Genomic DNA, 5,067 nt, shown 5'->3' with positions numbered 1-5,067 from the left:
CGTTCGATCGGTCTAAAATTTTAACTGAATGTTCATGGAATATAAACGGAGATTCTCACTGATCAGATCTACGATCAGAGGTCGGGAAGTGTGTTTTCTATCAAGGAAACCGTAACAACAAAAATGGAGTTTTCCAGCAACTGTTTTGGTTTTCCGACGACTGAAGCAGCTGTGTTCGGCGACGGAGAGATGATCGGTTTGTAGATCGGGGCGAAACCGTTCCGTGGTTGCTTGAATCACTCAATTTCGAGTTCGTTTGATATGGTTTTGAACTATTCGAGTGATTTCGAACATAAACATCAAAGGTACGTTTTGTTAAAAATGTTTATTTTTCGTGTACGAATTTGCATGAAAATTGGTAGGATGACAGAATGGGCCACACTTATTGATAAAGTAATTAACATGTGAGTAAACGGGTTAGTTGTTTCGTTTCGGGTAAAATGAGGAAAAGTATCTTGTTCTTTTACAGTTGTCACATACCAAGAACTCATCTTCACTTAACTTCTACTTTAGGGTTTTACTTTCTTCAGTATCTGCCTTCATTGTAATCGACTTCCTTTCTTTCGAAACCTCGATGTAAACCAAAGTGAAAAGAATAACATTTGGGTTGACAATGAAACCCGAACACGATGGGAAAACCCGATATAATTGGGACGGGTAATGCCATACCCATTAGGGTTTGGGATTATACCGGATTACCCGAGCCGATTTACCTGATAATATTAACCAATTTACCTGATTATATACCCGATGAAAACCCGACGTGCTTTGGCCCGAGTATAGCCTATTAAACTTATACCCAAGGGTTTAGGGTTTTTAACCGGCGTGCATCTCTAGTTAGAATCCACAAACCACGTGCTGTCATCTTTCTGAAAAAAGTCTCCATATATTTACAGCCACACCCCACGGAGGCATTGAGCCCCACACCGTTTTCAAGGTTCGTCACCAAACGATTACATTATTGTTTATTAATTAATTGTTTCTTATTTTGTTTTTTCGGTCATCTGAATAGAATCGTTAAATTTACAAATCGTTCAAGTACGGGTTTTGGTACTTGCAGTCTGCTGCCAGGGTTTAGTAATTAGTACTGAAAGTGTTCGTTAATTAGTCTGTTGCTTATTGATTCTGTAATCGTTTTGTATATGCAGTACTGGTTTTGTTTAAAATTGTAATTTCTGGATTCATTTATCTGAACATGCTATTGTTATTCTGTTACAAAATGATATTTAGGGGATGACGTAATTAGTATTAGTAATGTGCTGGTGGGTTTTGTGCTGAAACCCAACCGAAAATCAAATTTGCTGTTTTTCACTTTTCAAAACCATCCGATTTTCGTTATCGGGCCAAACAAATTGACCCAAAATATTGACATTCGGCGTGGTATATTTAAAAAAAAAAGTTTATGGTTAGTAGAATATTTGAACATTTGGGCTTAAAATATTAAGAGATACTAAAAGATAGTTGCGTTCAAAATTAACATTAAAAGTCATAAATTCAATTACATTTAGTCAATTGTAGGTTTGGTTTTAATGGTCAAGGTTCGGTTATTATGGTTTTTTTGGTTATTTCGGTTCGGTACTTTGCAAAACACGAAACCAAACCAAAGCCAATATTTCGGTTTTTACTAAAGTCCAAATCCGAAACATTGGTTTCTAATTCGGTTTGGTTTTTCCTATTTTTTAGATTTCGGTTCGTTTTTTTCGCTTTTGTGCACACCCCTAGCTTCAATTCTTCAAACATGGTATGTGGGCATGAAAAGTGTATTAGTAACATATAGGGCCGTCCAAACTCGTCGCTCTCTTGGAAACTGCTCGCTCGTTTTTTCGCTCGATTGAAAGCGAGCCGCTCTGCTCGGTTCGGTTTGTAAACGAGCCAAGCAACGAGCAAATGTCTGCTCGGTTCGGTTCGGCTCGAATATTTTTAATTTATTTTATATATAATTATATATGAACAAATATATAAATATATAGACAAAACACATAAATATAAGCTTACAGTTATTTTTACTCCTTAAAATTGTTCATATTTCATTAATTTTATAGTTTTATTTGTTTGCTTCAAGTTTTTAGAATACTAGAAGTTTGTTTACATGATCATTATATCTCACTTCAAACTTATTTTTAATAAAAATTTACTATCTATAACACGTTTGTCTAAAAAACTACTAATTTATTTATAAAACATATTATTTACAACCTTCAAATTTTTTTTTTACTGAAAATTTTAAAGTGAAAAAGAAATAAATAGTGCTCGAAATCGCTCGATGTTTGATCGAAAAATGCTCGATTCGATTTTGTCTCGTTTCGGTTTTCGCTCGGTTCGAATTTCAGCCGTTCGGTTCGGTTCGGTTGTAAACAAGCCAAGCAACGAGCAAGCCTATGCTCGGTTCGGCTCGGCTCGTGGACAGCCCTAGTAACATAGAGCGCATGTATCTAGCATGAATATAACTAACCAAAATGATATTTGTATGGACAGTACTAACAATATAACCCTAGCAACTACCAATAACTGAAACTAGGAAAGAAAGGATTGTAGGAATGGATAAATCATCATAGAAAGACAACGACAATAGGAAGGTAACATGGATACAGTAAGCAAAGAAACATAATATTTTGGATTTTAGGGGATCTGGGCTCCCGTCTCAAACGACGAAAGTGTGGCTCTAATACCATTTTTTGTATTACCATATAACGTGTTTGATATAATCTTTGCTTTAGCTATAATTAATCGTTTAATATATTAAGCTTTTACATGAGTATGATATGATATGATATTATGTTCAGTTATCTTAACTTCATTTTCTTGTTTTGTTTATTTTTAGGTCTAAAAATGGCTTTTGTTAGAAAAATTGGTAGCCTGCTTAAACAATCTGAAAGCAGTCATGTTAGTATGGGTTTGTCTTCTTCAGACTCACCATTTTTTCAAGCAATCAGAAGCATGTCATCTGCTAAACTATTTGTTGGAGGTGAGTTATCCGGTTTATCATGTCTTATACATAATTTCACGATGTCAAGAATAGAAAAGTTAAAGTCTTTTTGCAGGACTTGCATATGCAACTGATGAAATGGGATTAAGAGAAGCTTTTCAGGAATTTGGTGAAGTGATTGATGGTATTTAACTATATTTATTTTCTTATGACTTATTACGTTAATCGTTACAAAGTGTCAAATGTTGAATCTTGAACCTACTGATTTTGCAGCCAAAGTTATTACTGATAGGGATTCTGGTAGGTCTCGAGGATTCGGTTTTGTTAGTTATACATCAGCTGATGCGGCTAACACCGCTCTCCAAGATATGGACGGGATGGTATCATTGATTCTTAGTTTTTAAAACATTTCTAGTTTTTGAAACATCAGTTGGGCTAGCGAATAAAGAGAAAACTTAGGAGAAAACATAGCAAAAAAGGCTTAAACTTTTGAAAGGCATAAATTGGGCTAGCGAATAAAGAATTTCTTTAAAATTTTACAGTCTTCAAACCTTTTCTTATATAGTGTGCACGCTGCGCTGATGAGATCACACTAGGTGGAGCAATGCGCCACGATTCTGTGTTGCGAGATGATGCACTCTGAATCACATAACAAGTGATGCACATATTTCTGAGTTGAGTTAATGCATAGGTTTTACTTGCACCTTGTGCATTGACTACTTTTGCACAGAGAAAAAACCTTTTTTTAGGATATACATAAAACCTTTTTGGTGGTACTATAATTTGTTTTTAATTTATATGTCTTTTCTTTTTTCTTTTCAAAAAAGGAAAAAAAAGGGTTTCGCACACGTGATACGTGCGCGTCTCACGTCTGCCTTTTATTTTGGATCAATATCCATCAGAGCGCATCACACATTTTAAAATCAAGCTCAACATGTTATTGATTAGCCTAATTTTCATTTTTATTTTTAGTCTTAATGCAAGTAATTATGAGTTGATTTGTTAATTAGAAAATTTGGCAAACCTGCGAAATTTAGAATTCTCTTTATAATGTAAACGTTTAAGACATTCAGAAATTTATCAACTTTATCTTGAAAATTATTATCGTGTTTCTTTATTATTGCTTCTGCTCTGTGGCAAATTATCACACAATTATTTTCCAAATAATAGTTTTCTTGATGGCAATGAATTTCAGGAACTTCATGGTCGCAGGATTAGGGTCAGCTTTGCCCAAGAAAAGCCACGCCCATCTTTTGGTGGCGGCGGCTATGGTGGTGGTGGCTATGGAGGAGGCGGTGGATATGGTGGGTATGGCGGTAGGAACCAGAGTGTTGGTGGTGGTGACAATCTCTTTGGCGGGGGTCTCACCTGGTGTTGGCGGTGGCAATGAAGATGGAGCTGATGGCGGTGTGAACCATGAATTATCTGGTACTGATGACAAGGACGATTTTGCGGATGATGATTATGCCAAGACTTCCAATAAGTGAATATGGATGGATGTAAGTGACTATGCCCATATGTTGCTTCTATGATTAAGCTAGCCTTTGTGAATATGTTCTGGGTGAGCTATTTGTTATGTTTTCTTGTTTGTTTATTACATTTGACAACTTAAATGTTTGGTTTTGGTTTGAATTATAGTACTTGGCTTAAGCTTTATGTCATTAGTCTAAAACTTAAATGTTTGATTTTGGTTTTTCGCCCATGAGTTTTTTTCCCCAGGGTCGGCAAGTTTAGGTGTAAAGATTCATGAGAAATATTTTTGTCAGATTGGGTCGGGTCAACTATGTAAAGATTCATGAGAAAGATCTAAGTTGTAGAATGAAACAAGACATTTAGTTTCAGTTTTTCGGGGCTTGCGCTCACATTCATTGTTTTATACATGAACCAATGTGAGATTAATTAGAAGTTCATTTTAATTTTTTGTTCACTGTAAGTATATTTTTATATAACTTATTACTTATGTAGCAGCTTCATGAGGACGTCCTCATCTCTTGATTCATACATCAACTGACATGGCTTTTTGAATTTAAAAGTTTAGAAGTTTTCTTGCTAAACTTTTGTAGTAAGCTCTATTTTCTACTACAAGTTTTTTCTTTCTTTGCTTGTCACCAGTTTTAGGTAGTATATGGACATATAAAACT

General features: G+C 35.1%; 1 pseudogene across 1 annotated transcript; it reads left to right on the top strand.

Moving 5' to 3' along the window:
- The first annotated feature begins 864 nt into the window (after positions 1 to 864).
- On the top strand, positions 865 to 4,626 carry LOC143608148 (glycine-rich RNA-binding protein 4, mitochondrial-like; annotated as a pseudogene). Its single transcript, XR_013149151.1, has 5 exons — positions 865 to 937; positions 2,822 to 2,965; positions 3,042 to 3,110; positions 3,200 to 3,306; positions 4,122 to 4,626. The product of XR_013149151.1 is annotated as a glycine-rich RNA-binding protein 4, mitochondrial-like (transcript).
- Positions 4,627 to 5,067: the final 441 nt, after the last annotated feature.

This window comes from Bidens hawaiensis, unplaced genomic scaffold (assembly GCF_021521415.1).
Source record: "Bidens hawaiensis isolate Kalapana, Puna unplaced genomic scaffold, B.hawaiensis_p1.1 tig00101012_1, whole genome shotgun sequence".
Lineage (NCBI taxonomy): Eukaryota > Viridiplantae > Streptophyta > Magnoliopsida > Asterales > Asteraceae > Bidens > Bidens hawaiensis.
The sequence above is the reverse complement of the archived record's forward strand: the minus strand, read 5'-3'. Positions and strand labels throughout refer to the sequence as shown.